Source organism: Pan paniscus, chromosome 13, assembly GCF_029289425.2.
Source record: "Pan paniscus chromosome 13, NHGRI_mPanPan1-v2.0_pri, whole genome shotgun sequence".
NCBI lineage: Eukaryota > Metazoa > Chordata > Mammalia > Primates > Hominidae > Pan > Pan paniscus.
The window spans coordinates 60,717,553-60,739,492 of NC_073262.2; the positions used below are offsets into that span (position 1 = coordinate 60,717,553).

The 21,940-nt window shown below is 40.6% G+C and overlaps 1 protein-coding gene and 1 pseudogene across 1 annotated transcript in view; one reads left to right on the forward strand and one right to left on the reverse strand.

Moving 5' to 3' along the window:
• CCDC148 (coiled-coil domain containing 148) overlaps window positions 1–21,940 on the reverse strand; it is a 463,587-nt gene that overhangs the window by 49,387 nt on the left and 392,260 nt on the right. The gene's annotated exons all lie outside the window — the stretch shown is intronic.
• On the forward strand, window positions 14,796–15,666 carry LOC117979397 (protein tyrosine phosphatase type IVA 1-like; annotated as a pseudogene).

Sequence of the window (21,940 nt, forward strand, 5' to 3'; positions counted from 1 at the left end):
GAAGGATCTAGCTAGGTGTGATGATATACACCTGTAGTCCAAGCTACTTAGGAGGCTGAGGTGGGAAGATCCCTTGAGCCTGGAAGTTCCAGGCCAGTGTGGATAACACAGCAAGACCCTGTCTCAAAAAAAGAAAAAAGAGTAAGATGGATCTGGCATTTACTGAATGGACAAAGAAAATAAAAATTCTATTATTCCAGGAATTTTTTTAAAATGAGTTTTTATTTGCTGCTGTCAAATGTGATTGTGGAATTTGAAACAGGGTGGAACTCGAAAGCAGATAATGTAACTGAATATGAACTGTTGAAATGCACTGAGGTAGTTAGAAAGGATGAAAAAGACCTACTATTTGATAGCATAACAGAGTGACTATAGTCGATAATAATTGGACATTTAAAAATAACTAAAAGAGTATAATTGGACTGTTTGTAACTCAAAGGATTGCTTGAGGGCATGGATACACCATTCTCCATGATGTGACTAATTCACAGTGCGTGCCTGTATCAAAACATCTCATGTACCCTATAAATATATATACATGTACCCCATAAATATATATATATGCACACACATAAACATTATATAAATAAATATATCTACTGTGCACCGATAAAAATTAAAAAAAAATCATTGAGGGTCACTCTAGGAATATATGTGTGTGTGTGTGTGTGTGTGTATGTGTGTATAATATCTTTCATTTCATAACAACCCAGTCTGTCAAACTTCCTTTTTTTATCCCATGGAATTTATAAATTGGGAGGAGCATTTTGCATACTTCATAATTAAATTAACTTTGATAGTCATTTAAATCTTTCAGTGAGATCCTGGAAAAAGAAGAGGCTAGAGGGACACAGTCTGACAGTGCTGTGCTGAGGGTATATTGAGGAATATCTGTTTTTTAGAATCTGAACTACCAGAGGAAATGACTAAAATGAATGAACAAATATTACTTGGAGTGAAGATAAATAACAACTACATGGTCAGGGGCGGTGGCTCAAGCCTGTAATCCCAGCACTTCGAGAGGCTTAGGCGGCCAGATCACGAGGTCAGGAGTTCAAGACCAGCCTGGCCAACATAGCAAAACCCCATCTCTACTAAAAGTACAAAAATTAGCTGGGTGTGGTGGTGGGCACCTGTAATCCCAGCTACTCAGGAGGCTGAGACAGGAGAATCGCTTGAACCCAGGAGGCGGAGTTTGCAGTGAGCCGAGTTCACGCCACTGCACTCCAGCCCGGGCAACAGGGCAAGACTCCACCTCAACAACAACAACAACAACAAAACAAAACAACTACACTTTGCCAAACACAATGCTATTCATATACAACATTTCACTGAGTCTTCACCAGACCTTGAGAGTAGGGGCTCTCATTCCCATTCTGTGGAGGGATGCTGCCCAGCTGGCCTGGCACACATATCCTCTGCTGGGAAATCCAATGCTGTCTGTCCTAACCCATGAGGCCTTCCCAGTAAATACCCTGCTACCCACAGTGGATAATTCTTCCAGCTACAAAAATATTTAGGTAGGGGTTGCCAGAATTAGCAAATAAAAATAGAGAACACCCTTCATATGTCCCAAATATTATGTGGGACATACTTAGACTAAAAAAATTTGTTGTTTATCTGACAGTCAAATTCAACTGGTGTCCTGTATTTTATCTGGCAACTCTAGGTAAGGGAATAATGGGAACATGTCACCTGAAGGAAAAAGTAGGTAAGGAATTGGAACCCAACAATGAGTCGAAGGTCCAATAAACAGTGAGGAATGTTCCTAAGGAACAAAAGATGTACCTGACTTATTCTATCAAATGAAGCTGTAGTAGAAAGTATGATGGTGCCGATATCAAGATGTGGGTAAACTGGAAAGAAGTATACTTGGGGTAAGCTTTCAATAAACAGGGACACTATCGAGAGTTACTCTTACCTAGAAAGGAGTCAGTTATTATTCCTTGGAGTAAGACCTACCATTCTATCCCTAGTGGCTAATGCCCTGGACACCAACAGTAGCCATTCATTATATGGGTATTGAATGACTGAATTGGGAGAACAAACTTAGGAGTGATATTGGTTGCCATATATTAGCTCTGTCACTTTGATAAGGTTACTTAACATCTTTGGGTGTCAATGTCTTTATTTGTAGAATAGAATTAATATTATTGCCTTTTGCCCAATAAATGGCAGAAGTGGCTTGTCTTCTTCACTGTCGTCATCATCATCTTCATCATCATTATCTAGAGTAGGAACTGGTAAATGTTTTCTGTAAAGTCCCAGATAGTAAACATTGGAGGTTTGTTGGGCCATAATGTCTCAGTCCCAAGACTCAACTCTGCCATTATAGTCTGAAAACAGTGACAAACAATACATACAAGTATGAACATGGCTGTGTTCCAATAAAACTTTATTTACAAAAACAGGCATTGGGTCAGATTTGGCCTGAGGGCTGTAGTATGCCAATCCCTGATTTAAAGCAGGGCTCCTCAATCACCTCACAAATCTCTTCATTACAGGGAAAGGATGGGAAAAGAAGAAAGGAGGTGCCCCTGGAACCGGTAGATAAGCTGGAGCACATTTCTAGCAGGAGGTGTGTAGAAGCCCCCACACCAAGTGTAAAGAAGGTGGTAGAAGACTTGGGTGTCAACTGTGTGTGGTGAATAACAATAGCCTTTTGGGAAGTCCTGATTTAGAAGAATAAGTAAGAAAGATGTAGCCTTTCTAACAAAACCTGGAGGGCAAGGGTTGGGTTTTACATACTTTCATAATAATACCTAACATACACTGGGTGCTCTGTTATGTGCTGGCTGCTGTGCTAAGCACTTTATATGCATTTTCTCATTTAGTACACCCCAAATTCTCAAGGAACAGGTATATTAGATAAGGAAACTGAAATTTGGAAAGACTCGTGATCATAGTTATCCAGAGTTCAATTTCAAGCGGTCTGACTCCAATGTCTGAATGCCTAACTCCCATACCATATTGCTTGTATCTCGTACAGGCCTAGCTCAGTACCATGTACAGGGCTGGATTCAGGACCATTCTATAACCATTTGTAGAACAAGCAATGGATGGATGGATGGAAGGATGGATAGGGCTTTGATTTCTAGGTAAATCATTATCCATACAGTAGCTACTTGACCTTTGGAAGAATTGTTAACATGTTTATAAATAATCTTATGAAGCTATAGATTAGGTTTTCCAGGGAATTTGAAGCATTTTAGCCACACGATGTCTCACACATTACCATAGTTTACTCGAAGTGTGAGGAATTTATCTTCTACAATTCAAATGTGGAGAATGGGGCATAGACAGATTATAGGCCTTCTTAATTGGAAAAAGTAAATAGTGAAAAAGCTAATGCAGTGTTATTCCAAAGAAGGGGTTTTCTTTACCAGGTTTGATGGGACAATGTAACTATCTGTCACAAGCATTTTCACAATTTTGCGGTGACTTACAGCAAAATATTAGTAGCTGTGTTGAATAAAAGTCTGCATTTTTGAAAAAGTGCAAAAGGAGACCGAGGCGGGTGGATCACCTGAGGTCAGGAGTTCAAGACCAGCCTGCCCAACATGATGAAACCCCGTCTCTACTAAAAATACAAAAATTAGCTGGGCGCAGTGGCACACGTCTGTAGTTTCAGCTACCGAGGCATGAGAATGGTTTGAACCTGGGGGAGGTTGCAATGAGCTTAGATGGTGCCACTGCACTCCAGCCTGGGTGACAGAGTGAGACCCTGTCTCAAGGAAAAGTAAATAAATGAATAAATAAAAAGAAAGAAACAGTGCAAGAGGGAAAAATATAGCTTATAAATAATTGATAAATGCCTGGTTTACTTTTTCATGTTTTTGCTTTGTTGGTTATTTTGAGGTTTTTTTTTTTTTAAATCCTTGCAATGTGTAGAGAAAGAAGGAAGTGAGAGAAATTAATTAATGTATTTCTCTATGTTCCCTTGGAGAATCATGGGCTTTGCATATTGAAAGTCATTTTCCTCTGATAATATGAGATTGTGCTGAAATTTCTGTAGTGGGACATGGGAAAGAGTGAGGCTGAGAAAAAGCATGAAAACCATCCCAAAGCCAGTGACTTTTGAGAATCTGGTGTGTACTAAGGGCTTGCTGGGAGACTAGTTTTGCAGCTTTTTCACTGCCTTTTCCAGAAACATCTGCTGCTAGTATTTTAATTGGTTCTTCTCATTCCCATAAATAGTCAATGACTTCTACATGATGTTGAGCTAACAAATCTTTTTCCCATTAAAAATGTTTTAAACTACAATAAATACACAAAACATAAAACTTGCTATTTTAACCATTTTAAGTGTATATACAATTCAGTGGCATTAAATAAATTCACAGTGTTGTGAATTATCACCACCATCCATCTCCACAACTTCTTTTAATCTTGCAAAACTGAAACTCTGTACCCATTAGACTAAACTTCCCATTCCCCTCTCTCCCTAGCCCCTGACAACCACTATTCTACTTCCTGTCTCTATTAGTTTGACTACTCAGATACTGTCTTAGCTCATTTTCTGTTGCTTATAACAGAATACCCCAAACTGGGTAACTTATGAAGAATAGGAATTTATTTCTTACAATTCTGGAGGCTGGAAAGTCCAACATTGAAGGGTCGCATCTGGTGAGAGCCTTATTGCTGGTGGGGGCTCTCTCTGCTGAGTCCCAAGGCGGTGCAGGGTATCACATGGTGAGGGGCTGAGCATGCTAATGTGCTGGTTCGGGTCTCTTTTATAAAGCCACCAGTTTCCCTCTCAGGATAACACATTAATCCATTAATCCATGAATGGATTATTCCATTCATAAGGGCAGAGCCCTCACCATCCAATCACCTCTTAAAGGCCCTGCCTCTCAATATTGTTACATTGGGGATTAAGTTTCAACCTGAATTTTGCATGGGACATTCAAATCATAGCAGGTACCTCACAGAAGTGAAATAATACAGTATTTTTTGTGTGTGACTGGCTTGTTCACTTCGCATAATGTCCTCAAGGATATACATCCTCAGAGCTGTCTTTCTTGACACCCCTAAGTGATAGCCCTCTAAAAGTATTCCCATAACATGATGAACTTCTCTTTTATGCAATTTTTGAAAGTTGTGATTTTTAAGTTAAAAATGGGTATTTAACAGGCTATGCAACTATGATGTCAAGGAAGGGTAGGGAATTCAGGCATAACCAACTCCAGCATTTCCAGCAATGTCCCAGGGCCTCTCTGCTGTGTCCTGTGTTGGTTTCTTTCTAAGCTAAGCATTCTGCTCATGGCGGAGATTGTGTTGTCCTCACAGCCAGCCATTTAAGCTTAAAAGGTCACAGGGTGATTTGTCATTTCTATGTGTGATGATGTTTCTAGTGTCTGTCTCCTTCCCTGGATGGCAAGGTCACTTTTTACCCTACATCCCTGGCACATTTCCTGGCATACAGTGAATGAATGGAAGGTTAACAAGACCTAAAAGATTCACGTGTGAGGAAAGGAGAGGAAGGAGACAAGACTAAACTGGGAGGCATGATGCCTTTAGGATGATCGCTTTCTGTGGAGAAGTTCCTGATTCTTTAAAATTAGAATGCATTTGATATAAACTACACAAAGGCAGATGGTTTCAAAATCAAAGCTTTGAGAAATTGAGACCTTATTTCAACAATTGCTGAAATAAGAAAAAGGTTCTTTTAAAATATACTTTATTTTAAAAACAGTTTTCCATTGTTAAACAATTGAGAACTGAGTGCAGAGCTCCCATCTAACCCACACCGAGATTCCCCATTATTAATATCTTATATTACACCATGGTACATTTGTTACAATTAATGATCCAGTAGTGGAAACATTATTATTGACTACAGTCTATAGTTGATTCAGATGTCTTTATTTTGTTTATTTACTTTTTTCTGTTCCAGGATCCAGTATTCATTTCCTATGACCGCTGTAAAAATTTTTGACAAACTGGTGGCTTAAAAATAACAGAAATGTATTGTCTTACAGAGGCTAGAAGCCTAAAACCAAGGTGCCAGGAAGGCTATGCTCCCTCTGAAACCTGTAGGAGAGCCCTTCCTTTTCACTTCCTAGCTTCTGGTGGCTGCTGGCAATCTTTGGTGTCCCAGGGCTTACAGCTACATATTTCCAATCCCTGCCTTCACCGTCAAATGGCCTTCTCCATGTATCTTCACATGGCCGTGAGATTCTTAGAAGGAGAGCAGTCGTACTGGATTCAGGACCTACCCTATCTAGACTGCATCCCAACTTAACTAGTTACACTGCAATGACCTTATTTTCAATTAAGGTGGTATTCTGAAGTACTGGGAGTTAGAATGTCAACATATCTTTTTTTCTGAGAGGAGATGCAATTCAACCCATAACAGATCTCATCCAAGACACCACATTATGTCATGTCTCTTTAGGCTTTGCTTGGCTGTGGCAGTTTTTCAGATTTCCCTTATTTTCTGATGACTCAACAAAATTGAGGACTACTGGATAGGTGTTTTGTAAGATGTCCCATTTTTTGGAATGTGTCTGAAGCTTTTCTTATGATAACACTAGGGTTATGTGTTACTGGCAGGAAGGTCACAGAGGTAAAGTGATATTTTCATCACATCTTATCAAGGGTACACAGTGTCAACAAGATTTATCACTGTTGATGCTGACCTTGGTCACCTGGCCGAGGTAGTGTTTTGTCAGGTTTCTCTACTGTAAAGTTACTCTTTTTTCTCCCTTTCCACATTGTGCATTTTGGAAGGAAGTTGCTATGCACAGCCCGCACCTAAGGAGTGGGGAGAGTTAGGCTCCTGCTCTTCAGGGTGAAAGATCTACATAAATTATTTGCAATTCATCTGTGTGGAAGATTTGTCTGTTTCCCCCCATTTATTAATTTATTTAATCATGTATTTATATCAGCATGACCTCATGGATATTTTATACATTGGATTATAATCCATTACTACTCTATTTTGTTGCTCAGATTATTCTAGCATTGCCAGTGAAAACTCTTTCAGTTGGCATCTGTGTCCTTTTGAGAAGCTACTGCAGAGTTCTCATCTACCCCACACCAAGTTTTCCCATTATTAATATCCTATATTACACTATGGTACATTTGTTTCAATTAATGATCCAATAGTGATACATTATTATTAACTACAGTCTATAGTTGATTCAGATTCTTTATGTTTTTTAACCTAATTTTTATTATTAAGTATAGTCTACAGTTGATTCAGATTCTTTTTTTTTTTTAACTTCTTTTTTTGTTGTTCCAGGATGCTGTAGTAGTTTTCTATGGCTGCCATTAAAAATTTTTGTAGAAGTGGGTGGCTTATAACCTCATGTTATGAACTGAATTGTGTCCTCCTGAAATCCACAGTGTTGAAGCCCTAAACTCCAATATGACTGTATTTGGAGACAGGGCCTATAAGCAGATAATAAAGGTTAAATGAGGTGATAAGGGTAGGCTTTAATCCAATAGGACTAGTCTGCTTCTTATAAGAATAAGAAGGGCCTGGGTGCAGTGGCTCACTCCTGTAATCCTAGCACTTTTGGGAGGCCAAGGCGGGCGGATCACGAGGTCAGGAGATTGAGACCATCCTAGCTAACACGATGAAACTCCGTCTCTACTAAAAATACAAAAAATTAGCTGGGTATTGTGGCATGCGCCTGTAGTCCCAGCTACTCAGGAGGCTGAGGCAGGAGAATGGCATGAACCCAGGAGGTGGAGCTTGCAGTGAGTCGAGATTGTGCCACTGCATGCCAGCCTGGGCGATAGAGCGAGACTCCGTCTCAAAAAAAAAAAAAAAACAAAAAACAAAAAAAAAGAAGAAGAAGAAGAGACGCAAGGGAGCAAGGGAGCATGCTTGTATGCTCTCTCTTCTCTCTCTCTCTCTCTCTCCCCAACCTGTTTGTGTGTGTGTGTGTGTGTACGCGCATGCACAGAGGAAAGGATGTGTGAAGACACAACGAGAAGGTGGTCTCCTACAAGCTAGGAAGACAGGCCTCTCCAGAAACCAACCCCCTGACATTACCTTGATCTTGGACTTCCAGCCTCCTGAACCATAAGAAAATAAAATTCTATTATTTACGCCATCCAGTCTGTGGTATTTTTTTTAAGACAGCCCTAGCAGACTAATACATCCCATCAATTTCTTTTTCAAGCACTTCCATATTTTCTGGCACTATAAGATGCTCCAGGCTTGTATATTTCCTGCCCAGTCCTAAAATCAGCCATTTGTTTTGAGGGAACCCTGGTTCCTTTTATTAGAGAAAGATATTAGACACCAAGATCTGGGCAATGAAAAGGGTTTAAATAAGGAAAGTGAATGGTTTGGGAAGCTGAGAGGGAGAAGAGAGTTGCAGGCACAATGCCTATGAAAAAGGCAGGCAGGGAATTGCCCAGGTCAAGCAAAGATTTCCTGGTTAAAGATTCAAGTGGTTAAGGTGAAGAGAGATGAGTGAAGGGATATGAAGAGGACAAGCACAGAAGGTCCCAAAGTCAGCTGAGGAGGTCAAAGCGAAGGGCTTTGTTATTAGCTAAACTACTGATTCTCAGCCATTGAGGAGGTCTTCAAGAAGTGATTAAAAGTATCCATGTTCCATTGCCTGCCCCACTTCCAAAGAACAACTATCTAGTCGATTGTGACTTCAGAGTCTGAGATCATAGATATCTTCAAGAAGTCCAAGCATGATGGGAAAACATATGGTATGGAATCTCCGAACTTACAGACCTTGCTGCCCAGCTCTAGCCATATAATGAACTTGACCATCAGGTAACCAAGCTAGTGCCTCAGACAGCTTCATACTGAACACTAATGCCTGTCAGCCTTTCAAATTATATGGCCATTTAAATTGATGGCTAGGATGACTGGTTGCACATCCATTCTGTCATTGAACTGGGCTCTTGTCTTTAAACTCAACTACTGAACTTTCTGAGCTTCCTCTGAGTGTTGTTCCACATGCAGTCAGTCACATTTTAACATAAGTCATACATCATATCTTGGCAGCCAGGAATGACCAAACTTAAGCACCTTGCTGGCACAAAAAGAGGTCTTAATGACTTGACTTCGGTCATATTGGGCAAAAGGGTAAAAGTGATTTGTCTCTGGGAGGCTGTGTACAGACTACAGATTATTGCAGGGAGAATTTGTACAACGTCTGGCACACAGAGCTCTGGAGTGTGAACACCTCACTTGGCATAGTTCTTGCCCCAATATGGCTTCCTCCTTTTTTTCCATCCTTTTCTTCTCATCGAGCACTTGAGCCTTTGTCTCATACCCTAGCTGTTCATGGCTTCTAAGTTCAATGTTCTATCTGGACCTTTCATCCTTCAAGGGCTCCAATTCAAAGGATCTTCTTGGTCTTCACCACTCATCAAAATTCCCATTTTCTGAGATTCTAATCTCATCAAGATGTTGGGAGAATGCATTTTGCTTAGTTGGTTAAAGAAGTCCATCATAGATGGTGAATAACTTATAGGCATTAATACATTAATTAACACATATTATGAATACATTAAATGCACGCTATTTTCAACCACATCTGATTTGTGTGTGTGCGCGCATGCATGTGTGTACACACATGCATGCACACAGGCACTCTTCCCATGACTTGTGTTCAACCTGAAGGTTGTAGATCATGGTGATTAGGAGGGCAGGCTCTGGAGTTAGTCTACTGAGTTTTATATCTGGACTCAGTCTCATATTACTTGTGACACTGTATGAAAGCTCCTAAGGCTTTCCAAGTATTAGTGTGTCTTCATCTCTACAATAGGTCTAGTAATAAAGGCTGTCATTTTAGGTTATTGTGGAGTGAGATGAGATGATACATGTAAAGCACTTCAAAGAGTGTCTGGTGCACGGTAAGCTGTCAAGTAAATGTTAGTTATTATGATAGTGGGTAATTGAGACAGTCATCCTCCCATCCTGCCTCTGCTTTGAATGTCAGAAAGGTGGGACACAACTTGATATTCCTTTCTCAAAAATTTCTTGCTGATGAGAGACACATCTTTTGTTTTGTCCATGAGCAGATTGCAAAATTCCAAGAAGTCAGCATCTTACCTTAATTTGAAGGTTTGTGCTACGGACTAAACTGTGTTCCCTCAAAATTCGTATGTTGAAGCCCTAACTTCCAATAAGATAGTATCTGGAGATGAAACCTTTGGGAGGTAATTAGATTTAGATGAAGTCATGAGGGTAGGGCCCCATAATGAGATTAGTGCCCTTAAAAAGAAGAGCCACCAGAGAGCTCACTCTCTCCCTGCCATGTGAGGACACAGTGAGAAGGTGGCCATCTACAAGTCAGGAAGAGAGCCCTCACCAGAAACCAATTATGCTGACACCCTGATCTTCGACTTCCGGCCTTCGGAAATGTGAGAAATAAATGTTTGTTCTTTAAGTCACCCGGTCTATGGCATTTTAGTATGGCAGCCTGGATGACTAATATAGTTTGAGTGATAGCATGTCCTTACAACTATCCAAGTATTAAATATCAGAACTTTTCAGTGAACTGGTAGAAACTTAGCTAATTCAGTTTTATCTTAATAGTAAAGCTAAGGCTTAATCCATTGACATGTGATCAGGCTAACTATGTTAATTATAGCAACGGGCCACAACCCCAGTCAGATTTCTTTCAGATGAATCATAAAATTATTATCTCTGAACTGGATAAGAACTTAGGAGTCATTTGATCTATCTTCCCATGTGGCAGATAAGGTCACTGAAGCCCAGGGTAGTTAGAGGTTTAGCATAAGTCACACAGCTGGAGCCCAGATTTTCTCCCTCCATGCCAGTGTTCCCCTCACACAAGGCCTTAGTGTATATCTTCAGTCACAAGGAGGCCCTGGAGGGGCTGTAGAGATGAATTAGCCCAAATTAGTGCTCCTAGAAAGAGTGCAAAGATTTCTTTTCTAAAGGGTCTTTACATACATTTGAGAAAACACTGTGTAGCAGCATTGACTTTTTATTTTCGCTGTAACTTAGAAAGTCAAGGAAACTGTAGCTTATTTTCTTTAAATAATAGATTTAAACTTCCTCCTGAGCTCCTACTCCCTCAGGGGGTTAGGGATACGGGGAGTGGTGGGACTGGCACAGTGGGCGGGGCCACCTACATCTGCCAACAGACAGTATCACTGTCTCTTCCATTTAAACAGTTTCTTCTAGATCATTTGGATTATTTGGGGTTGGTCTTTTGAATTTCTTTCCTCTCTTCCTGCTCCTTCCCAAGATGGCCTTGAATCTGTGTGCAGGTTTGTGGTCTGGCCCTTGGCCTATGTGTCTCAGTTGCACCTGGACCCATATCGCCTTTGCGTGCACAGATCAGGTAATCTGGCCCTAGCCCAGGTATCCACTAGCTCACCGATTCTTTCAGTGGCTTCTGTCCCTTTACTGAGGCATGTGGGAACTTTTGGCTCCTCTATCCCAGCGACAGGCATGTTGCATCCCTCAGACCAAAGCCTGTTTTTTAAAATAAAGTTTTATTGGAACACGGCCATACTTCTTTATTTACATACAGACTACAGCTGCTTTTATGCTAAAACAATAGTATTGAATAATTGTGACAGAGACTTTCTTGTCCACAAAGCCAAACATATTTACTTGTAAGCCCTTTATGGAAAAGTTTGCTGACTACTGCTGTCTAATAGAACTTTCTATGATGACGGAAACATTCTTTATTTGTGCTGTACAGTGCAGTAGTCTTGAGCCATATATAGTTATTGAGCACTTGAAATGTGGCTAATGCAGCTAAGAAAACACATTTTAAATTATATTTAATCTTGGCTACTTTAAATTTAAGGAGCCTGTGTGGCTAGTGGCTACCATATTGGACAGTGTAGTTCTAGATGCTGAATGGGCCTTGGGGAGCCAGGAATTCTACCTTCTGGTCTTCTCCCTGGCCATTTCTCTATTAGTGCTCCTGGGACATGTATCCACGTGCAAGGTTTTTAACCAGGGGTTTGCATCTTTTCTCAGGCACAGTGGGGAAAACATGCTATTAAACCCTGCTGTTCCAGATTCTTCCATATCTAGCAAAGGTTTAATGTCCAGCACTATCTACCCTACCCCAATGTTTGACCCAAGGATAGGACACAAAGAGGCAATTCTGTAGCACTCTCCTTTTTACACTATCCCTTGGGTCCAGGAGGGCAGGAATTCCCTCCTTTTTCATGTGGCTAGGACTTCCCTTATAGGATGCTGTATCTTCTTCCGAGATAATACTTGTTATTTTCCCGTCAGAGGACTATCCAATGGATGAGGTGCAGAGATAGAAACCAGCTGAACTATAAGGGAGATCCAGCATACTGGCATTCCAAAATACTGTTCTTGATAGGACTGCTATATTACCTCAATTTATGAGAGGTGTGAAACTTGACTATGCTCAGATTCAATGCACATTTGTTGGGTATCTGATATGTTTCAAGCACTCAATCCACTGTTAGGAAGTACCCAATCTGCTCCCCCGCCCCTCTTTTCTGTTATTCTCCTGCATCCCCAAGCTGACAAACACAGTTTCACAATCATCCCTTTGAGTCTGATTTCAGCAGTTGTAGAGGGAATACTTGCAATATAAGTGTAGCCTTTTCTTGAATGATTTAACTTTTTTTTCTGAACAATTACCTTTTCTGGAGAGCCATTCTTGATCACCTCATTTAGGCCCACATCACTCACCTGTCCTCTTTCCCTGCTTTACTTTTCCCCAAAGCACTTTATCACCTGACAAATTCTGCAATTACCTAATGAACTCATTTTCTGTCTGCCTCTTTAGAATATAGGCTACACAACAGCAGGAATTCTATTTGATTCATTGCTGTATTCTTATTACACAGAGCAGTGCCTGACAGAAAGTAGGTACTCAAATATTTTTGAATAAGTAAAAGAATCAGGATTATACCTTGTAGTATAACTTTGATGTCTGAAAAACCAGGAGCCGCTCATTGCATGGTAGAGTCTGGTGTTCCCACTGGCTGCTTGCAACATGGCCACCGCCACCCAGCAACAACCATCTCTGCCTCCTGCCCTGCAGCCTCTGCCACTGCTGCCTAGGGACCAGCTGTAGGATTAGGCCACCATTTTCTTTTCTTTTTTTTTTTATACTTTAAGTTCTGGGGTACATGTGCAGAATGTGTAGTTTTGTTACATAGGTATACATGTGCTATGGTGGTTTGCTGCACCCATCAGCCCATAACCTACATTAGGTATTTCTCCTAATGTTATCCCTCCCTTAGCCTCCACCCCCCGACAGGTCTTGGCGTGTGATGTTCCCCTCTCTATGTCCGTGTGTTCTCATTGTTCAACTCCCACTTATGAGTGAGAACATGTGGTGTTTGGTTTTCTGTTCTTGTGATAGTTTGCTGAGAATGATGGTTTCCAGCTTCATCCTTGTCCCTGCAAAGGACATAAACTCATTCTTTTGTATGGCTGCATAGTATTCCATGGTGTATATGTGCCAATTTTCTTTATCCAGTCTATTATTGATGGACATTTGGGTTGGTTCCAAATCTTTGCTATTGTGAATAGTGCTGCAATAAACATACGTGTGCATGTGTCTTTATAGTAGAATGATTTGTAATCCTTTCAGTATATACCCAGTAATGGGATTGCTGGGTCAAATGGTATTTCTAGTTCTAGATCCTTGAGGAATTGCCACACTGTGTTCCACAATGGTTGAACTAGTTTACAGTCCCACCAACAGTGTAAAAGTGTTTCTATTTCTCCACATCCTCTCCAGCATCTGTTGTTTCCTGACTTTTTAATGATCGCCATTCTAACTGGTGTGAGATGGTATCTCATTGTGGTTTTGATTTGCATTTCTCTAATGACCAGTGATGATGAGCATTTTTTTCATATGTTTGTTGGCCACATGAATATCTTCTTTTGAGAAGTGTCTGTTCATATCCTTCACCCACTTTTTGATGGGTTTTTTTTTCTTGTAAATTTAAGTTCTTTGTAGATTGTGGATATTAACCCTTTGTCAGATGGATAGATTGCAAAATTTTCTCCCATTCTGTGGGTTGCCTGTTTACTCTGATGATAGTTTCTTTTGCTGTGCAGAAGCTCTTTAGTTTAATTAGATCCCATTTGTCAATTTTGGCTTTTGTTGCCATTGCTTTTGGTGTTTTAGTCATGAAGTCTTTGCTCATGCCTGTGTCCTGAATGGTATTGCCCAGGTTTTCTTCTAGGATTTTTATGGTCCTAAGTCTTACGTTTAAGTCTTTGATACATCTTAAGTTGATTTTTGTATAAGGTGTAAGGAAGGGGTCCAGTTTCAGTTTTCTGCATATGGCTAGCCAGTTTTCCCAACACCATTTATTAAATAGGAATCTTTTCCCCATTGCTTTTTTGTGTCAGGTTTGTCAAAGATCAGATGGTTGTAGATGTGCAGTGCTATTTCTGAGACCTCTGTTCTATTCCATTGGTCTATATATCTGTTTTGGTACCAGTACCATGCTGTTTTGGTTACTGTAGCCTTGTAGTATAGTTTGAAGTCAGGTAGCGTGATGCTTCCGAATAGGAACAGCTCCGGTCAGCAGCTCCCAGTGAGATCGACGCAGTAGGCCACCATTTTCAATGCATAAACACATTCCTCAGTTCTGTGGTGTTCTTGGTCACATATTTATGGAGTTTCTGAAGGGCAGTGGAGATCACTGCCAGGCATAGCATGACCTCTATGCAAACAAGGAAACTGTAGAAATTCATTACTACTCTACCAAGAAGCACCCATTGTCCTGGACACAGAAGTGTTGAATTGAAACCCATAGGGCATTTTACAAGAGTTCTGACCTAGATAGGGTAAACCTCAGTGTGCTTCCTTTCTGTTGCCTCAGTATTACTGGATTGAAGAATTGTCGCTTCTTGTTAGGAGGTTCATTTCATTTATTGTTACTTACAACTTCATACTCAAAGCACTGAGAATTTCAAGTGGAGCATATTGAAGTAGACTTCAGTTTCTTTGCATCATTTCTGTATTCAACTTTTAAAATTCTTTCATAACCCTATTGAGTGTCTTTTAACTAAATTAACATGGCTCAAATGAACCGTCCAGCTCCTGTGGAAGTCACATACAAGAACATGAGGATTTCTTACTACACACAACCCAACCAATGTGACCTTAAACAAATTCGTAGAGGAACTTAAGAAGTATGGAGTTTTCACAATAGATAAGAGTATGTAAAGCAACTTATGACACTACTCTTCTGGAGAAAGAAGGTACCCATGTTCTCGATTGGCCTTTTGATGATGGTGCACCACCATCCAACCAGATTGATGACTGGTTAAGTCTTGTGAAAATTAAGTTTCATAAAGAACCTCATTGTTGTACTGCTGTTCATTGCATTGCAGGCCTTGGGAGAGCTCCAGTACTTGTTGCCCTAGCATTAATTGAAGGCAAAATGAAAGATGATGATGCAGTACAATTCGCAAGAAAAAAGCAGTGTGGAGCTTTTAACAGCAAGTTAACTTTTGTATTTGGAGAAGTGTCATCCTTAAAGATGTGGCTGCACTTCAAAGACTCCAGTGGTTATAGATACAACTGTTGCAGTCAATAAAACTGGGGTCCCTGATGCTATTGCCTTGGAAGTGGAACTTGAGATAGGACCTGATTTGTTATACTTATTAGCCAACATGTTGGCTTTGAGTAAGTCTAATGAAACTTCCATAGGAGTACTGAAAGGCAGTTTTACCAGGCCACAAGCTAGACAGCTTTGGCAACCTCTGTGTTTGGGTTACAGTCAACCTATTTGGACACTTGGCAAAAGATTCTTGCTGTTAGCATTTAAAATGTGCCTGTCGTTTGTACCAACTGACCTTTCCTGAAATCATGCAGTATTGAGTTATGTCTTGTTTAAATCTATTCGCTTGCCAGAATCTTATCAATATATAAGAAAATTAGGAAGATTAGGTGCCACCCGGCACAATACTTGTGTATTTTTAGTACCATACAGAGCTAAAATCCCAGGAACTATGAACACTCTAGACCTTATGTAGTTTATTCCTTCAATCATTTCAAACATTGAAAGTAGGGCCTACATAGTGATTTGCCTGCTCACTCTATGTTTACATCTCCCACATTCATGCTAGCAAATATCAGATTTGTTTAACCATTGATTCTTTTTTTTTTTTTTACCATGTCTTACAGTGATTATTTAATGTGTTTCAATAAATCTTACTTTGTGCTGTTATGAAAAGCCTCCATTTAAAAAAATCTACATTGTATAGAAGCATGTGTCTTTAATGTCTTCAGACAGAAAGGCCTTACAGTTCATTTAATGTTTGCAATCTGAGGTGCAACTTCACAGTCAGGGCCTGAGAAAAGAATGGGAGGGGGCTATTCATTATTTTTAGCAAAATTTTGCCTTTGTCTTGTGCAGAGCATGTGGGATATGCCCTTTAATTTAGTAAAATATTTTTTAAAGGTAGAGATGATTTGTTATTGTAGCCAAAACAATTCTTAATCATAAAATTTCTAAAATTATTGTAATTATTTCCATATTTATCAGAAGTTGTTTACCAACTTATTTTTGTTTGAAAGTGATTTTTTATTTCCTTCTCTTCCTAACCATTCTTGCAAAAAAAAGAAGCAGGTTTCTGCTAATGAATTGAGCAGACATCTAATTTTTATATGCCTTTTGAGCTGTGTAACTTAATATTTGGATACTTGATAATTTGTTTTATTATGTAATTGATAAAATGGTGGTGTGTATTAAGGTTAGTTCAACCATATATTTATACTGTCTGGGGATGTGTGGTTTTAGTTCTGTGGGAGAAATAATTTGTCAGTGTTCATCAGCTTGTAAAAACTTAGTGTGAGAGCTTAAACATCTAAATAAATAGTGAAATGCATTTATCATCAAAAAAAAAAAAAGAGAGAGAGAAAAAGAAACAAACCAAACTCCTTCCCTACCAGGAGTGAAGACAAAGAAAGACAAATGAGATGAAGGATATAGGGAATTCCTCTTCACTGCCTTTGTGGGGAGAGGGAGAAGCAAAAGTTGTAAAGGAATATGGAATCCTACGTGCATCAGGGATTGGAAAACCAAAACTTTCAGAAGATGAATGGTGTCCCATTATGGGCAGAGAAGATTTACAAATTGATGTGTTCAGATTGCCAGATTCCAAGTTTTTACCATGCCCATTTTTTATTTCATTACAAATACTGTGCCCCAGAATAATTCCTGAAACTCACTTATTTACCTATAATTTCAGTAGTTATCAATGATTGGAGGTATATTTTATTTTTAAATAAAATAATTAGGGTTATGTTTCTGTTTGGAATGAACTAAAATGTTTTCAATTTATTTTTCACCTTAGCATCTTTAAGTTGCAATAAAACGGGCCTAGCAAGTAAAATTTCTAAAGAGTTATTTCAAATGAAATTACATATATTTTATCTACATTATGTCACATATATTATATTACATATTATACATATTTATAAACCATAAAGTATTCTGCATTAATAAGGCATTGCTACTGTTATTATTATTAGCAATTCTGTAAAAACTTTGAAATAACTTTGAATAATCTTTTTTCCCCCCTTGCCAAGAGTGTGAAATTATTTAAGAATTGGACATGGCCTAACATTTAGTTACTTAATGAAAATGGCATAGATTTCCCATTCTGGTGAAGTGATAGAAATCTCTACAACCTCATCTGTTGGAAAGTAATGGCTCTGAAAATGCAAAAGAAGGGAGAATAGGAGAATCAATTAAATTGTTCTTGTAGTACTAATTACAAATTGTGAAGCACTGGTTTTGTTTTAGGAGATTTTCAATGGGATTTTACATTAAGGCATACTTAATATCAGGCTAGTTAACCCGAGGAGAAACAAGTCTGAGTAAGCATTTGGTTATTTTCTTGCCTCAGAGAATTACCTGAACATATTTATTCCAACGATCTTGATTTTATGTAAATGAGCAAAATCTGTGCAATACAAACAGCCCAAATTCAAAGCAAATGTTTGAGAAAAATCACCACTAAAGGAAAGTTTATGTATTACCTCCCCTGCTGTTTTCTTTGACTATGACAGAGACGGGGGCAGGGGCAGAAGTAGCCATTTAAGCATGCTGTTTCCTCACCTGTAAAATGAAGTGGTTAAATGGTTAAGGACCACACGCTCAGATGCTTGTGTGGGCCCAGCATATATTTGTATGAAGTTTGCTGCTGAGCTTAAGATCCTATGGAGTTACTGAGGACTATGATAAATAGAATAGGTATGGCCTTCCTTAAAGCATTCAAATTCAAATATATATATATATATACATATATATATGTGTATATATATATATATATATATATATATATATATATTTTTTTTTTTTTAGACGGAGTCTCACTCTGTCGCCCAGGCTGGAGTGCAGTGGCGCAATCTCAGCTCACTGCAAGCTCCACCTCCCAGGTTCATGCCATTCTCCTGCCTCAGCCTCCCCAGTAGCTGGGACTACAGGTGCCCGCCACCACGCCAGGCTAATTTTTTGTATTTTTAGTAGAGACGGGGTTTCACTGTGTTAGCCAGGATGGTCTCCTGACCTCGTGATCCGCCCACCTCGGCCTCCCAAAGTGCTAGGATTACAGGCATGATCACACTCAAAATTTTAAGGCTTTTTGCTGTCCAGAGGCTAGTCGCCTCTGGAACAAATGATTGCCAAGGTACAATAAGACACATTTCATGAACTCCTATCTTTTAGGAAACTGCTTTTCATGTCCACCTGTGCAAGTTCTTGATTTAGTGCCCATGAGATCCAAAGTCATCCTTTTTGCTTGCTCCATGAAATGAAGCTGGGCCATTTAGTTTTCAGTTGTCAGCTGACACAAGGTTAAGCTATGCTAGTAGAGTGTGCAGAAGAGATATTGCAGGAGAAAGGGGTTTGCTCCCTGATTCCAGTGAGCCCTCTTGGCAGGCTCCTGCAGTGTGGGCAGCTTCTCCAGTGTCTAGCTTATGCAGAGTGCAAAGCTTCTCTAGTGCCCAGCTCCTACAGTAGGGGTGACTCCTTAAGCAACTAGTTCTTGCAGTAAATACAGCTTATTTAGTGCCTGGCTTCTACAGTGCACTGTGGTCATCAGCTTCCCCTAGAACCCTTTGTGTTCTTTTGTAGCAGAATCTCTCTGGTGAGGCATGTCCCTATGAACAGCTCTCCCTGACACCCTAGAGAGAGGATTTTCAGCAAGTTCCACTGGCATGGCACCTCAGTGATCTCTCAGTCACTCTGTGAGCCACAGCCATGCCCTCCAACAATGTCTTGACTTGTTCAGGCTGTTACATCAAAATACCATAGAGTGGATGGCTTATAAACAACAGAAATTTATCAAGTTCTGGAGGCTGGAAGTTTGAGATCAGAGAGCCAGCATGGTCAGTTCCTAGTAAAGGCCTTCTTCCAACAAGAAGGCTGCTGACTTCTTCTTGTATCCTCACATGGAGAACTCTCTGGGGTCCCTTTTATAAGGGCTTTAATCTCAATCATGAGGGCTCCACTCTGACCTAATCACCCCCCAAAGGCCTCACCAAACAAGGTCTGGATCTCAACCTTGAGTGCAGGGAGCTTTTTCTTGGGTGTTCTAGCTCAGCTCTAGGGATAGTGGCTCCTTGTATCTGCTATTTTTATATTATTTAGCATTCTCTTCACTTCTTACTAGCCAATCTTTTGCTACTGTAGTCTCTCCCTATAATTAACAACTCTTTATATTAAACTTTCCCTTGTCCAAATTACCGTGTGGACTCTGTCTCATGAATGAACCCAAACTGAGCTACCCCCAAGCATTCAGCAGCTTTTCCATTTATGTTGGTGTCATTCAGATAGGACATCTCTACCCATTCCAGACAAGCCATCTCTACCTGTCCCTACCCAGAAATCAGAGACGTGTTTCTATCTATGTACAGGTCTCTTGATTCAAGTAAAGTGTTAATTATCCAACCTCATTTAATAGATAACTGAGAACAAGAAAAGCTGTATGGTTTCCTTATGATCACATAGCCAGTTAATTATGGAGCTGGGATCAGAACCCTAGTATTCTGACTCCTAACCCAATGTTCTTTCCTCTCTGCCATGCTGGCATTTTTCACTAAAAATATTAATTAAACCACTGTTTATGGGGGACGGAGCAAGGTGGCTAAACAGAAGCCTCCACTGACTGCCCCCAAAGGAACACAAAATTTTAACAACTAACTACAAACAAAAATGCACTGTCACAAGAACCAAAAGTCAGGTGAGGAGTCACAGTACCTGGATTTAACTTTATATCATTGAAAGAGGCACTGAAGAGGGTAGGACACAGTCTTGAATCACTGATGCCACCTCTTCCCTATTCCCCAGAGCAGCTACATGGCATGGAGAGGGAATCTGAGCACTTTAGGGAGGGAGAGCACAGTGACTGTAGGACTTGATATTGAACTCAGTGCTGTTTTGCCATGGCAGAGAGCAAAGCTGAGCTGGGCTCAGCCATTGCCTGCCCACAGAGAGATCATTTGGATCAGCCTTAGCCGGAGGGGGATCATCCATCCCAGTGGTTGGGACTTGAGTTTCTCTGCAAGCCTCATCACCAAGGGCTAAAGTGCTCTGGAGTACTAGGTAAAATTAAAAGGCAGTCAGGGACACAAATACTGCATTTCCTAGGCAAGTCCTAATGCTGTGCTAGGATTAGAGCCAGTGGACTAGGGCGGCACGTGACCTAGGGAGACATCACCTGGGGTGGCTAAGGGAGTGCTTGCATCATCCCTCCCACAACCCCAGGCAGTGCAGCTCGCAGCAACAAAAGTGACTCCTTCCAGCACGGTGGCTCATGCCTGTAATCCTAGCACTTTGGGAGGCTGAGGCGGATCACTTAAGGTCAGGAGTTAGAGACCAGCCTGGCCAACATGGTGAAACCCTGTCTCTACTAAAAATACAAATATTAGCTGGGCATGGTGGCACATGCCTGTAATCCCAGCTACTGGAGAGGCTGAGGCAGGAGAATTGCTTGAACCCGGGAGGTGGAGGTTGCAGTGAACCTAGATCATGGTATTGCACTCCAGCCTGGGCAAAGAAGCGAGATTCTGTCTCAAAAAAAAAAAAAAAAAAAAAAAAGTGACTACTTCCTTCTATTTAAGGAGAAGAAAGCTAAGAGGAAAGTGGACTTTGGCTTGTATCTTGACTACCAGTTCAGCCACAATAAGATAGGACACTGGGCAGAGTTATGAGTTCCCCAGACAACATTTCTATATACACCCTGGACTAGAAGGGAACCCACTGCCTTGAGAAGAACCAAGTCCTGGCAGGATTCATCATCTACTGACTAAAGAGCCCTTCAGCCCCAAATAACTAAAAGTGACACTAAGGTAGTATGCAGTGGGTCTTGGGTGAGAGTCTGAGATATGCTGGTTACAGGTGAGACCCAGCACGTTCCCAGCTGCAGCGACTACTATGAAAGACTCCTTCTGCTTGAGAAAAGCAGAGGGAAAAGTAAAAGGAACTTTGTCTTACACCTTAGGTACGTATTTGGCTACAGTAGAGTAGAATATCAGGTGGGCTCTTGGGGACCCTGAGTCTAGGCCTTGGTTCTTGGACAGCTTTTCTGGACCTGCCCTGGGCCAGAGGAGAGCCCACTGCCCTGAAGTATGAGTCACAGGCCTAGCAGCATTCCCCACAAGCTGACTGAAGAGCCATTCGGCTTTACGTGAATATTGGTGGTGGCATGGCAGAACTCCCTGCAAGCCAGTGGTGGTGGTGGCCACTGGGAGAGCCTCCTCTGCCAGTGGAAAAGGGAGGGAAGAACAGGAAAGACTTTGTTTTGTGGTTTGAGGGCCAGCTTAACCACAGCAGAATAAAACATCAGGTAGATTTCTAGGTTTTTTTACTCCAATCTCTGGCTTCTAGACAGCATCTCTGTACCTGCCAAGGGTCTGGGGAAACTTGCTGCCCTAACAGAAAAGACACAAACCTGACTATCTTCCCATCTGCAGACTGTAGAACCCTAGGGCCTTGAGTGAACACAGGCAGT